The following is a 15,935-nucleotide window of genomic DNA, read 5'->3' as shown; positions in this document are numbered from 1 at the left end:
GATGTATTTGTTGTGGAGTAAATTCAAGCCTTTCTGCAATGATGAGTCTCGCACACAATGTTGTTACAAAGTTCATGCAGACAAACACAGCACAAGCTTTTTTAACTTTGCACTGTTTTTTGGCAAATATGATGGGATACATGTTAATATCCACTGCTCTATAGATATCGGTTATGTTATTGTACAAAATAAACCTGCCTTAACAACCACAAACCATGATTGTTGCATCTTTTATAAATGATCTGACATGCAGCTGTGGTGAAGAATTACAGCGATTTATTTATTTATTTATTTATTTATTTGTATTATTATTATTTTAACCATTTTTAACTCCCTTTATTACAAACATGCACTGTTTTAAAACTCATTCTTGATCACATTTGATGATGAGGATTGATGATCACAGCGAGCTCAACGGATCTTTTAATCCCAGTTGCTTTGTGTTCCCAGTTCAGTAGGCAGGAAAAACCGCACTTTTACAACACATTGAGGTGGGCCTCAAAATGGGAGGGCTTTAGATCCTGTTTTAACGTCAGGAAATTTTACAAAAAGACTTATTGTCTTTATACGCTCCAATTTGACTGTGGACATATGGCTTTCAAAGAATGATTTTCATCATAGGTGCCCATTAAAGTACAGAGAAGGCTGTCTGAAGGTTGACTCTTACAAAAATGTGAAAACACTGTGCTGCTAGCAAAACATTGTTGTCATTGTTGGAGTATTTCATCTTAACGCTTCAGCATTGGCTCAACCAATAGTGTGATTTTTAGTGTGGGACTGTGTGTTTCAGCGACTAATGATAGGCAGGAGTCTGTTTGTGAACCTTTTTTTTTCATACAATTTTGCTAGCGGTTTTCATATATTTAATATCAAATTTTGATAAAAGTCGATTGTAAAATATCGTTTTCAGTATTTTTGTTTATGTTTTAGAGTGAGATAAACAGAATCATATTTTTACTATCAAGATCAGGTTTTCTTATCACTCTCGCATACAAAACTGACGACAAGTAATGCTGTTTATCCTGTCATGCTCTATTTTCTAGTGCGTTATCTTTTGTTATTGTGTATTATCTCTTTGAGACTTGAGTATTTTATTTATTCAAACATTGTGAGGTCTCACCTTTAGGCCAGTACGTTCTAACTCCTGAAATGAGCGGTGTGAAACCCTGTCACCCTAGACAACAAATGTTCAATTCTGTTTCACGCCGAACCAAAAGAAGGTCATCGTGGTATTGTTCTCTGCTCAGACAATTGGAGGAAGGCATGACTGTCTCATAATGGCTTGGATTAGGTTACATAGCTCCACTCCTAGTTAAGGTGACCTGCTAGTTTCTGTGGTGTTTAGACTTTCTGCTTGTGCTTCTAGTTCTTTGTACCGCCTCTGTAATTCAGCCCTGACATTGTTTATCTTGCTGATAGTCCAAGAATTTTACCTTGATCTTGTGTTGCTGATTGAGATTGGCATAATGTGCAAACTTGGACTGTTTTGAACTGTACTTTACAGTCTCTTTTTTCATCTTTAATATTTATCTAAGCTCCTTTTTTACTCTGTCGTCATTCCTTGTTCAAATTAGTCTACAAAGAAACTCGTCAACCATAGTGAATAATTTGTGAGCTGTTTTGTTTGCTGAAACCTGATGCTTGTTCTTAATGCGCTGCTCAATCAGCGAATGGCAAAACAATGTTATATCCGAGCTCAGTCATTTCAAATTGGGTTTTGTAAAAATAAAAAATATCTTTCCTACTTTGTAGATGCAGTAGAATAAGGCAATTCTATACGAATGTAATTTTTTTTTTACCAAAATAGCAAAATCTTTTTTTAAGCTTTGTGATTAGGCAAATATTTTACAGTACTGTAAAAATACTCAATGTTAATGTTTTTAAACAATTATATTTGATTTACCCAAGTCACAAAAATGCCAGTTTCACATTGTCACATCCATAACAGAGAAACGTCATATCTATAATGAAGATTTTCCTCATAAATGCAAAAAAATAAAATAAAATTTTGATCTATAGTGAGCCAACTCTTTTTGGCGTTGAGACCACATGCGGATGAAACATCGGGCGTAAGTAATTTACATGTTAAGTTAATACAGAGATGTGATTAGACACCCTGCGGTGCTATTGCGCGAATGAAGGCTGATTTATACTTCTGCGTCAAGCGCACGCATATGCTCCGCTGCAACCTTCGTGTGGTTGTATAGCCCTGATGCTGACATGCACTTCTCAAACAATTTAACTACATGATGAAACTACTCCTGTATAGCAGTCCCACAACATTCTGACTCTCGATGACACTCAAATACCCTGTCAGAAAAGTTTAGTGGCTGGGAATGGGCTTTTTACGGTGCCTGCTGTAATGTTAATGTTGTTTTTGGTGTTTACATAGATGAAAATGGCCACTGTGTTAAATGCACAGTATTACGATCTTATTGTCACATTGATCATTATTATAACATAATATGCCTTCAGTGATTTACTGAAGATTACTACAGCAGTTGGGATCGTCTGATCTCATGAGATCATAATGACATATGCTGGTGCTGTAGTGCCGTCCCATTTCTTAGGGGTAAATTTTGAAGCCCTTCCCCTTCACACTCTGTTTTAAGAGCCAAGGGGAAGGGGGAAGGGGTACAAAACTAGAATTGGGATTGGGCCTAAAGTTGTTGCACATCTGCCAGTTCCTGCCATTAAATGAGCGAGTTTTAGCTACTTGTGCATTAAGGTAGCGTTCAGAAAAAACCAAACACCAGTGAAAAAACTCTACAGAGAGGAACATGAAAACCTTACTGCCAGCTAGTGTTTCGGAAATGTTTTTGCCGAGCAACACAAACAGCACGCAGAAGTATATATGCACGACAACGCACAAGGCATTCGCCGTGGGTCACGCTGATCACTCGGCGCAGAAATATAAACCAGCCTTAAAGCGACACTAATAACGTGGTGGATATTGAATTGCTAGAATTGCTCTAGTTGGAAAATCTGAACTTTAATGGACACCTGCATGGAGGGGGGAGGGGGATCAACATGATCCTGTTCTTGGATCTTGTTTTAGTGTGGTTCAACTGTGGTAGCATCTTTTAATTTGACAATTTCTATTTTATTAATCTTTTTCTTTTTGCTCTATTTATTGTTACACTCTCTATGTTCTTTCCTATTATGTGCCTATTGTTGTTATTGTTTTTATGCTCATATCATTTGTCCATTTTTTTCTCTGTAAAGCACATTGTGCGGCCTTGTGGCAGTTGGAAACGTGCTATATAAATAAATTTAACTTGAACTTGAACATTAACCAAGCAGGAGCTTGCTTTTGTAGGGGTGTGATTATGACGTAGCACCTGTTGTGGGTGTCCTGAGGCAAAATCCTCCTGCTGACATGGGAGAACAGCTCATTAAACGGGGTACGACTCAGTCGGAAGCATCGATGATAGCTCCCATCATCCATGTATAGTTTCTGAGTTGAGTTGAATAACTCAGAGCTGACACGGCACCGAACAAATCTATGCTGTTTTTCAGCATTCCTAAAGCACATAAAGCTACTTCCTTTTTTTAAAAAGATACTTTCTTGTTAAAATCCATGTTAGCCAATTAGCAAAGAAACTAGAGTCACTGGGAAGACAGATCCCCCACCCAGTACGTAAATCCGCGTCTTTTTACAGTGAATTTGATGCGAGAATGAAGTCAATTCGTCGTGAGAATAAAGCAAGTAAACTCAATGTTCACACGTCTATTTACCCACAAATAGCTTCATTTATTCAAGCTAGTTTTGTCTGGTGTGAACACCCCATTATCTTTTTGATTAGCATAGTTTCTTTTGAGTTGTGCAATTTAATTCATCGAATTTCTACAAAGTTTGCTGCAAAACTGTTAACTTTGGTGACATCCATAACACATTTTTTTTCCTCATTTAAAATCTAAAAAGGGTTTACAGATTAATATTTTTACTGACCCCATAATCTGTGCTTAATAGTTTTGGAAAATATGGTCAGATGTTTAAAACAGAATTTCTGTTTTACGTTTTTACTGGAAATGTCCCATCCGTAACGCTAGAATTGCTCAATAGTAGTTTAACGTCAGACCTTGGAATCTTGTGTGGAAGTCCTCAACAGTGACGTCATGTGAAAGTGGAGGTATTTGTGTGGGCTGCAATAGACATGTCAGCTCTTCCAGTTTTGGAACGGAGCTGTAGTATTAATTCATTAACAGGTTCCTAGTTTCATCCCAGCATGAACATGCAAATATTTTCATACCCTTAGAGAATTGATAGTCAAAATGCTGAAGAGGTTTTGACACGCCATTAGTAGTGTGCGTAGGAGTGTTTAAAGATTTACCTGCCGGTGTTACCTGCCGACACACCTTTACATGAGAAAACTGTCATGACTCATGCCTGCTGTGTCATGCCTTTTGATAAAGCTAGTTGGAAACTGGTTGCACGAAATGGTTGTATTTATTGGTCTTGTTGAGGTTTTTTCTCACAGAAGATGAATGACTGGTCCAGCTGTTTGGTTTGGAGTTTGTGTTTGATTAGGAAGTTTGTGTTAACATGACTGGCATCTCAAAAAAATGCTCTCTGTCAGTGTTTTCAAACAGTTATATTTGATTTACCAAAGTCACACAAGTGCCAATTTCACACTGTCACATTCATAACTGAGAGATGGTTGCGTCAAATGCTTGTGTTTGTTGGTCTTGTGTTAAGGTTTTTCTCACAGAAGATGAAAGACTGGCCCAGTTGTTTGGTTTGGAGTTTGTATTTGATTAGGAAGTTAGTGTTAACATGACTGGCATCTTATTCAGTCTGAAGAGATTCCTGTCTGTTTTACATTCTTCAGATTGTTGTCTTCATTGTAAACGGCTAGTTTATTGACTTTCACTGTTCCTTTACTGATAAGTTCTTGCATGGTGTGTAATAGAGCAGCACGATATTGGAAAAATCTGATATTGTGATATTTAAAATTTCTGCGATTAAATATTGCGATAAGGGATAGTTTAATAAGTCGGTTGGATAGCACTATTTAAAATTTTCTTTGGAGTCTAACAGTATCCAGATAGAGAAATTGAATAATCAAAATGCAAATAAATGCTTTTCTTTCTTGGCTCTTAGTCCAAATATCAAAAAATTCCTAAATCAAGTAAAATATTTCCTTAAAATAAACAAAACTATCTGTTCGTGCCAGTGGGCCTTGTTTTCACTTTGAAATGTAGATATTTGGACTAGAAACAAGACTAAAATTTTAACTAAGAAAAATTATTAGTATTTTTTTGCATATGTCATATAAATTCCAAATACAATTCTGGTCGACTATAATTCAGACTTGGCATTGCAAATCTTGCCATGTGACTATTGTGGATGCGCACATTGTGATATCGATGCTGAAAACGATATTGTGCAGCCCTAGTGTGTAATGTAAGGTCAGTGGTGACAATATCGTGATAGCCAGTCAAAAAGTGACTTCATGTTGTGTGAAATGGTCACACTGACAGTACTTAAAGTGATTATTGGCCTATTTGTTTCTACATTTGTAGAAAATAGGACATGCAAACTTGATAGCTGTCGCCGGATTTCCACAAGAATCCTTGATTTTTAATCTCAGTATTGATTATATTGACAGGCATATCAGCTGTTGACCTGCACGCTTCCCCCAAACCTGATCAGTCGACTTACTGATTACAGCTGAGACAGCTTTGCTCAACCAACCGGTCCACTCAAGGTTTCTTTAATTTGATATAATTTCTATAAAAGATTATTTATATGTATTTGATATATATTTAATTCACAGTAACACACACTGTAAAAAATGCTGGGTTCCACACACTCGATTTGTGTTGGGAAAACATGAATGAATTAGGTTAACTACTAATTAGTTTTTACAAATTTAAGTTGTTTGCAGTTAAAACAATTAAGTTGTCCAAAAAAACTCTAAGAGTTTTAAGTAAGTAGTTTGAACAAACAGCAAAACGTCATTTTTTTGCAACATACTTGATTTTAATATTTAAAGCCTAAATTTCTAAATAAAATTTTGTTTAGTGTGATTTATTCAAATTAATTATACATTTTAAAGGTTGTTCATACAAAAAAGTAATAATTTTTACTCTCCTTCAAGTGCTTCCAAATAGTTTTTTTGTGTGTTGAAGATAAAATAAGAGATTTTGAAGAAAGCAAAAAAAAAAAAAAAGTTCTGTAACCACTAACTCTAATAGTAAGAAAAACAAATACTATGGAAGTCAGTGGTTACACATTTTTAGATATTTCTTCAGAATATCTTTCAATATTTTTTTTGGGTTGAGGTATACCTTTAATATAAATTCAGTTGTAAACCATGTATGTATTTTTTCTTCAATTTAATGGCTTTAAAAGGTGGATGGATTGTATTTTTATGTATTATTTTGTATTACATCTAGTGTTCAATAATGAGTTACTACCCATACATTGCTCACAGTATTTCCTGGTTCTGTCTGGACTGTCACAACATTCTGAGCACAATTTATTTATTTCTTGTGTAACATTCTGGTTTCCCTGTTGATCTTTATGCTGTAATAATGAGCAGCTGACTGGACATTACCCCATGCTTATTCTGTGTTAGATCATTGGTTTTAATGAACAATAAAGACCAGACCTGGTCTCCAGCATGGCCTCATCTCAATTTTTTTATCATCTAAAGTGTGTCTCCATGTAGTAACCATGTACAGGATGACATAACCTGCCCTTCCTCCATCTTTCTAATTCATCTATTCGTTTAACACTCTCTCGTTTGTTCATGACTGCATCAATTTATAGATTTTTTTTCTAGTCCCACAATTTACTTGAGGCAACTGAGCAAAACTGCCTTCTGCGCTCTTCTTCAGCAGTTCGCTGCCATTGGGTAGTGATTTGCACTTTTACCTCAATTTTACAACCTCATTCCTTCCATCCATAACAGAGAAGATGAACTGCCTCGCTCTTGTTTTCTCTCCGTCCATCCTTTTTCTTGCACAGGCAGCTCCTCAGAGGACAGCTGGTGGCCTAAATGTGGGGCTCATAAATTTGAGCACTGGTGAATATAACCGAAATATTCGCTTCCAAGAAAATGTTCAGTTCTAAGGAAAATAAGTCCTTAAAGTCTGCATGAACTGGAAATTTCTGAGTCTTTTATTTCAGTATGTTGATGTACTTCCAGTTGAAACTGAATATTGAGTAGGGGGTGGGGATTTATTTTATTCGCATCATCCCCTCATAGCAAGTTGGGCGTGGCTAAAAATATTTTTGGTGAAGCCGTCAAACTGATGTCAGCAAAGAAGGATCGCCACTACAAATGCTGAAGCAACTCTTCAAATTTTACTTGAAGACTAACAAAACAATATTTTTTTTAGTGGATTGAGTTACACGGTTGAATCGTTCACCAAAGAATAGCAAAATACCCAATTTAAAGTTTGATATCACACAGACTTCAACATTACATTTCAGCTCTTGTTCTTACAGCCCACTGATGATAAAATCAAGTGTCCGGCTCGCCACTCTTGTGAAGTGAAGACCCATGGGCAGCTGTATGAGGCGAAATGGGAAGAGCAGATGTATGACGAACATATGGAGGTATAGTTGGAGTCGTCAAACGCACTGTTGCACCGTCACTGGCTGGGGTGCCGTTTTGGTCCCACACCTGTTTTGGACTGCGCCTGCTTCACAGCTGCCACGCTTTCACAAAGGGGCCACACCAGCCCCAGTTGTCTGTAAATATGTGTGCACGCGTTTAGAGCCCCCACTTACCCTCAAACGTCAGACCCCACTGCAAACATTCCAGATACAGGAAGGATTAAAGTGACCTATGAAGGCTGGTTTGGCATGTATGTGTTTTGTGGGGAATTTAACCCACCGAGAGAGAGCTGACCCTCACTACCCCCTTTCACGAGCCCAGCTGAGAGTGATTGAGCATGCGGAGAACAGCTGTGAAGTCCCATGACCCTTCCACGTAAAGACTATATATGCATGTATGCCATACAGCCTTATTTTTAACAGGCTCTCACTTCTATCTGAGCGTTTTTACCGTTCGTAAACTAGATTCTTATGGATGGTGGTGTTTACTAAACCTTAATGTCTAAAGCAGGGCCTCCCAACCTTGTCTGTTGATAACTTTAAAAAGTACAGTTCATTGATTGAGAAACCTAATAAAATGCTTAGCTCTTGAAAAACTCACATAATCTACCTGACAAAAGTCTTGTCGCCTATTCAAGTTTTAGGAACAATAAATAAGAACTTGACTTCTAGTTGATCATATGGTACCAGAAGTGGCTTATATGAAAGGCAAAGACCTCTAGATTACGCTTATTTTACCAAAATAAAATATGATCATGCCTTGATTTGTAAGTTTTTAATTAGGACAGTAAGGTCTGACTTGGACAAAAGTCTTGTCACTTAACAGAAATAATGGACAGTATATAACAAAGTCATGGTGCAGTGGTAACAGATCTTATATAGTGTGGAAGACTCCCATGAGCCTGGAGGACTGCATCCATACATCTTAACTACTTACTAATAAAGTCATCTGGAATGGAAAGCGTTCTTGTAGGACTCTCAGAGTTCATCAAGACTCCTTGGATTCATCTTCAATGCCTCCTCCTCCATCTTACCCCAGACATGCTCAATAATGTTCATTTCTGGTGACTGGGCTGGCCAATCCTAGAGCATCTTGACCTTCTTTGCTTTCAGGAACTTTGATGTAGAGGCTGAAGTATGAGAAGGAGCACTATCCTGCTGAAGAATTTGCCCTCTTCTGTGGTTTGTAATGTAATGGGCAGCACAAATGTCTTGATACCTCAGGCTGCTGATGTTGTCATCCACTCTGCAGATCTCTTGCTCGCCCTATTTAGAATGTAACCCCAAACCATGATTTTTTTTCTTTACCAAACTTGACTGATTATGTGAGAATCTTGGGTCCATGCTGGTTCCAATAGGTCTTCTGGTGTATTTGTGATGATTGGGATGCAGTTCAACAGATCAGTCATCTGAGAAATCGACTTTTCCAAATGATCGACTTTTTTAAATGATCGACTAGAAATCAAGTTGTGATTTGTTGCTCTGACAACTGGGACCGACAACAAGACTTTTTGTCAGGTAGTGTATGTAATAATAAATAAAAAATTTTTTTTCTAGAATCCAGAATTGTGTGATATCTGAGAGATGTTTTTGAACTTTGTGAAAAATAGAGATATTGAAGAAGCTTTGGATGTCTGAAGTTGTGGAATGTGAATTGGTGTTTGATTATATATATTTTAAATGATTATTTCATCTTTATTTTTCCCCAAACCTGTCTGGGGTAAGTTTTGGTGGTTGGGGTTTGATTTATTGCAATATTTTATTCACCCAAAAATGAGTACTTTCATTTACTCACCTTCAAAATGGGAACAAAGGCACACAAAAGTAAGTGTACCACTGATCAAACATTTTTTTAATCCTTTAATATGAAATCCAGAATCCTGAATACTGAAATAAAATATTAAGCAGCACATCTTTATTCAACATTGATGATTCCCATCCTATGCACCACAAGTTTTATCTTCTCCCTTCTAGTATTCGATACAGAACACCTATTAGTAAAACAAGTCGGTTTAAACTTTCATTCATTCCCTAAGCTGTAAAGTTTTTAAATTTAGGGTAGAATTTGTATTGTATAATGTGCTTTTGTGTATTATGTGTGACATGCTTGTATGCTGCAACCAAATTGCCTTCGGGAAATGAATAAAGACTGACTGACTGACTGACTGACAGATTATAATAATAAATGTTTCTTGAGCACTAAATCATTATATAGGGATGTTTCTTATGCAACATTAAAGACTGAAGTAATGATGCTGAATGTTCACCTATTGTTTCCACAAGAATTATAATGGTTATTTTAATCATTTTTAAATGGTCAGAAGTTTAATAATGTGTTCTGATATATTGCTAAATTTTCTTTGAAGTAAATTTTTACCATTGTGGCTGCTGTACAATTCATTTAGTGAGTTGCCTGTAGAATAATTCCGACTGGCTTTGTGAACTAGTCGGTACAAAACTCCATTTAGTAAATCATCTTATTAAATGGAAAACATACCAATTCATTTTAATGCGTTGCTTTTTTCTGCGATTCTCTTTTTGATAAATAAAGTTGATGTGGATGAATATTGGACTTCACCATTCGCAGTGGTTTTCCGTGCTACTGTATTTATTTAGTCTCCTTATGTAACGGTACGTTCTCTTTGGAAAAGGCCTGCAAAAACTTGCCTTGTGAATCATGAGGTTAGTGACACGCAGTGGATGAGTTCCCTTGGGGCCGTTCTTTTTGAAGCAGATGGTTTTTAAAAGAACAAAAAAAGTGTTTCTCTAGTCTTCTATGAAACTCATGACTGGCTAACACTGTGGTAGACGTTACATAATTGGTTGGCACACCCAGTATTTTATCTGAAGTGAAACTGCCTCTGGAGATTTACAGATTCATGCAATATTTTCAGTCTGGTAAAGTACAGTATGGCATATAAATGTTAAGTGTAACACCTGGTGTGAATCCTGTCAATCCTAGCAAGTACTTCGCTCATTTCATGGCTTTTTATGGCATTATCAAAAGTTTGGGTTCAGTATGGTTTTTTGTCTTTGAAAGAAGTCTCAAGGCTGCTTTAATTTGACACAATAAAAACGTTAAAGTACTACATTTGCAATACCCTCTCTACTAAAGCTGTACAGTCTGTGTGACGCTGTGAAAACATTTATTATCCTGTTAAAAACATTGTGCTGCTCAATATGTTGTGGAAACTAATACATTCATTTAATTTTTCTCTTTTTAGGATACATTTAATGTTCAAAAGGATAGCTTTTTTACACAAGAATCTCACTATTGGTGCGAAATCCTTATATTTACTTCTGCGATGAGTGATCGCCGTACTTCACGGTGCATACCTTGGATGTAGCCAACACTATTGTAAGAATTTATATGTGTGCATTCTGTCTTTGTTCCCCTGCAATAACCCTTACAAAAAGCTAGTAAGCTGTGCGGTTTAAATGCTCCATTGTGTTGAGTTTCTTTGCCAGTGTTTTGGGTTGATGCTGGAAATACTTGCAGCGCTACTGTAGTAGTAGCAGCTCTAACTCGGGCAGTATCTGTGAGTGTTCAACAACTTTAATTATAAAATAAACAGAAATCAAATGTGTTCATCTAGAGCGGAACTAGACGTTTAGTGAACAATTGTACCATTGGCCCCGCCCACACTGGGGGATTGTTATGGTTTCTTATAGGGCATTCACATCAGATACGCCTTGGCCGACTGAATCATGCCATTCACACATAATTAGAAGCCTAATAACTCGCTTCATTCATGTGCAATTCATTTCACATCAGAAATGTGAAATAGCTCCAGTTTCATTGCAAAATTATTTTGTTAAGAGTGTAGCTGTGCTTTAAGTGATATGGAAGGCTGTAAAACAGCGTAGACATGTTCGATGATGCGTCTTTGTCCATTAGATCCTTCAGGGGCGCACCCAGCTAGCTGAGTTTCACTAACTTTTCCAGGAACTGCACCTGGCTGCTACTAGAGCAAGCTCCTGATGCAGACGCGGACAATTCGGTATCGGTTCAGTAATAATTAAGGGTGTCACAATCCTCCAAATCCTCAATTCGATTACATTTTCGATTCTAAAGTCACGATTCGATTCGATTTTCGATTATGAATAATTATTTAATTAATGACCAACTAATTATTTGTAGACTACCGTTTAAACTACCTGACCTGCATGGTCTTTGTTTTACCCATAAACAAATCAAACAGTAAATGAATAAAGGCAAGATGCACACATAATTACCACCTTTCAATCACTTTTTTCTGCGGGACTCGTGAATAGGCAGTGATCTGTGTCGTTATAATGGCGTCGGTAAAAAAGACGCACAACCAACAGGAACCAGCCAACAGTATCTGAGGTGTTCGCTAAAATGACTAAGTACAAGTGAGTGAAAGATTGAAGCAGTCTACTGATCCTCTGACTGCCTGGACCTGCTGTCTCGAGCTCATATGGCTGTGTGTGCGTCTGTGTCTGTGTAGTCACGTGATGTGCATTTTCAGAGGTAGAGAGGAAAGAGGGTTGCTCAGAAATGCTACACGCCACTGTGGATGTCAAATCGTTGTCATTCTAAAATGCCATTTAAAAACAAAGACAGTGTAAACAGGGCCTGAGTGTGTACTTTTACTAGCAGATTTGCGGATTTGCAACGGGGGCGGGCGGAGGATCGCGATACCGGTGTTGTCTATCGGACGAACCGTACCTAATACGTACATAGCAGAGCTTGCAAAACTGTGTTTTTTTTTTTGTCGACAACACGAACATTGTCAACATAACTCACTGGAAATCCAAAATGCTTACACACCGGCGACTTCATTGGAAGAGGAGAGGGTTTAAGTTCTGTCGACGGGTCTCCTGCGTCTGCAGTTTAACAAGCACTTCAACAAGCCTGTTCTTTCCCGCTTGGCAAGCCAACCTGACGTTACATGGGGGGCGTGGCAGCATCGACAATTCTATTTTTTGATTCGATAATCGAAATTGAGCATAAATTTCAATCGATTTCGATTAAAAACCAAAATCGTGACACGCCTAGTAATAATCATAACCGGTTATTACTTACGTCATTTACCTCATATGCGCTCTGTCGCGAGGGAGGCAATCGCGAGTATTTACAGCGCTTTAACTACTTAAAACTCATAAACTGTGCACAATATCACTGTGTGTGTTTACTGGATCAGTCTTTCACTGACATATACAACAGTAGCCCCTATTTCACTGAGATCGAGAGAATGAAAGTAGCCTACTCCATTTCTCTCTCCTCTCTCTCGCTCTTGGTCTGTCTTTCTCTCTCTCTTTCTCACACACACACACAGTGGCCCATTTGACCTGCTGGCGTGGCTTTTCTTCTCTTCTCGGCTGTTTTACAGCGTTACTTTTGCGTACAGAAACGAGCGCGTTTCTGCAGAGTTTTCTCCAGCGTGTCTATCATACATCAGCTGTGAGATCGCCGCTACCGCCTGCCGCTTATCAGTGTCACTCATCTGTGAAGAACGCAGCGCGCAAGAGCCAATCGCAGCTGTTTTTTTTGAGGGTGTGACCAATCAAAGGCGTGTAAGAGAACTAGACAAGGATCAGAAATTGAGCTGGATATTTATTATTTTATTTATTTATTATATTATTTGCTAAATGCTTGTTTTGTTTAAAGTTACAGTTTATATATCTGACTGTTTGTATTAAATGACAAAATTGTATTACAAATAGTATATAAATGTAAATATATTCATACATTTTAATACAAGAAATGCTGCTGTGAAGAAAATATAAAACTGTGGATGGAAAGCACCGTCAATGCACCGTGATGCACCGAAATATCGAATTGAATCGAATCGATGGCATGATAATCGTAACCGAACCGTGAGACTAGTGTAGGTTCACAGCTCTATAAATTTGTGCCTTATTATTTGCTCAAACCATGTTGCATGTTGTCTATCATGTCTTTGTATAGAAAAATTGGTTGTAACAAAACTTGTTTTTAAAAAACATGTACATGGAGTAAAATGAAATGCTGAACAAACTGAAATTAAAACGCGGTCTCCGCCCACCCTCATTACCGCTACCAAACTGACCAATCACAAAGCTTGCGTGTGCTTTTCACTGAAATAAAATATTAGAACAATATAATAAGTATAAATCATATATAACAAGTATAAATTTGCCGTAACAAAGCATGCTCACATGACTCCACACACAGTCGGGAAAGAACTTGAAAAAATTGACCTGAAAAATTGGGTTGATTATAGGTTCAGAATGTTGATTTTGATTACTTTTTGATTAATTGCCCAGCTCAAATGATTACAAGTTTAAACAAAGTAGCAAATTCACACATTTAATCCCTTACACTTAATTAGTGCTCTTGTAATATGATATGTAGGTGGGATTGAATACTATGTGTGAGTTCAAACTTTGAAAAGCCCTGGTCTATAATGTCAGCGTGCACATCGTTAAAACAGAAAATACGATAATATCACACACCACATGTCCAAGTTGTTTCTTCCTGTCCAAGTGGGCAGTTATTGACCTGAATAAGCTGTAACTTGGACCAGACTTGATGCTGTTAGTGAAATGTCTGTCTGCAGGAGACTTGTTTCAGGCCAGCAGGAGACGGAAACTTCCAGATAAGCAAAATCCATGGGATCATGGAAACCCATGAAAGCATAAAAAATGACATTTCGTTTCCAAAGGATTTCTGTAACACGTTTTGTGACTTTTTCTAAATGTATAAATAAAGAGGAAGGCGTCTGAATCATGAGCAGGCGTTGAATGTGGAGTCTGTGCTGTGGAGAGAATCAGTTGGTGAAGTGAGTAGGTGTGAACACTGATGGACTGTGTTCATGGACACACTGGATGCTTTTGTGCGGGGCCAGGCATGAGTGGGCACTGGCTAAACTAGTGTTTAAGGAATGAAGGAAAGAGTGTGAAGTTTATTTTGGACTGTGTCTAATAGAGCAGTAAAGGAGGAGGAGTAGACAAGAGGATGTGATGGCTGTGTATAGTCAAGGTTAGACAAAAAAAGTATTGTTTTTTAAAACTCAATGTCGTGTGAAAAACAATATTTTTATATGTTGTATGCCTGTATACTATATGTTAGATGCCTGTATGTGAGTGTGAGACTCACATATGCCGCGAGTGGCTTCTTTCTTTTTTTTATTTATTTTGGAGGCTCAAAACAATACTGTCCTATTGATAAAATAGCCTAAGCTATAGTGAAATAATTTAAAGAAATGCAAATATCGGATATAATAAAATCACATTAAATAATTAAACCATTATAAAACAAACAAAAGCTAGCTATAACAATGTAGGTATATACAATTCATAAATTAAACCTTTTTAAACCCATATATAGCTTTCATTTTACAAAGGCCTATCTAAAAAAAAAGATTTTAGATATTTTCTAAAAACAATAAACACCAGAGAAGGTTTAAAATATTATTTTAAATTTATTTATTAAAAATATTTATTTATTTATTTTTTGCAAGTATTTTGAGGCGATGATATTAATCAAATTGTGCAAACAGAGCACTTTTTGGGTGAGTCAAAGCAGAAACTACCTTCTTTTCTGTCATCCAGTCCTGCGCAGCGTGGCTTTACAAATGCATTGGGGAAAACTGCAAATACAAAATGTGTTTATGTCCTCAAACAAGTATTTATTTTTTCTATGACATGGTCAAATTTAAAAATTAAATTTTAAATATCCATTTTTTTTTAATACCCAGCCCGATAAAAGCCCTGGCTCACACTGGCCCAACAGTGGAAATGCTGTTTCTGATCCTTCCACCTAAGCAATATTAGTCATTTGGCCAGAAGCAATTAAAGCTATGCATTCAGGTTGTATCTTTTTAAGATTATATGACATGGGAAAAATCCCAAAAATGACAATCGGTGGGCAAGGGGAGATGGATATACACATAGTTTTAAAAAGTGTCTCAAAAGCAGTTAAGATTTATACAAGACCAAAACATACGTGCATAACTGGCTGAGGTGGAATTACAGTGATTACAAGCAGGATCTACAGTGCTCAGCACAATTGGGTACACTCCTATTTTGAAAATGAACTGTTTTATTAATTTCTCAGTAAATATAGGCAATGTATTTTAGTAGATTTAAACAAAACAGATTTATTACACAGATATATTTTTTTAAATAATATTTTAGTCACCAAACATATTTAGAAATTGAAAGATTTAAACTATTTTATGTCAAGCAAAATATTGCAAAAAAATTACAACCTACAAAATTTCAATTAAATATTCCCTTTTTTTTTTTGCTTCCCTTGATTTTTTTTTTTTTTCCTTTTTAAAATTTGCATTAAATTTTTTTATATAACATAAATTTGGCTGAACTAGTTTTTGGACTGTTATCGTGAGATTAGCTC

The 15,935-nt window shown here is 36.8% G+C and overlaps 1 protein-coding gene across 7 annotated transcripts in view; it reads left to right on the top strand.

Moving 5' to 3' along the window:
* Nucleotides 1-15,935, top strand: part of mtss1 (MTSS I-BAR domain containing 1) — a 104,924-nt gene that overhangs the window by 29,061 nt on the left and 59,928 nt on the right. The window contains exon 1 of one of the 7 annotated variants that reach the window (XM_073953051.1): nt 14,484-14,558. The exons of the other annotated variants lie outside the window; for them this stretch is intronic. The gene's annotated coding sequence lies outside the window, so the exon portion shown is untranslated. Of the gene's footprint in view, nt 1-14,483; nt 14,559-15,935 lie in introns of those variants that run through there. 7 annotated transcript variants of the gene reach the window in all.

The sequence above is a fragment of the Danio rerio genome, chromosome 6, assembly GCF_049306965.1.
Source record: "Danio rerio strain Tuebingen ecotype United States chromosome 6, GRCz12tu, whole genome shotgun sequence".
In the NCBI taxonomy this organism is placed as follows: domain Eukaryota; kingdom Metazoa; phylum Chordata; class Actinopteri; order Cypriniformes; family Danionidae; genus Danio; species Danio rerio.
The sequence above is the reverse complement of the archived record's forward strand: the minus strand, read 5'-3'. Positions and strand labels throughout refer to the sequence as shown.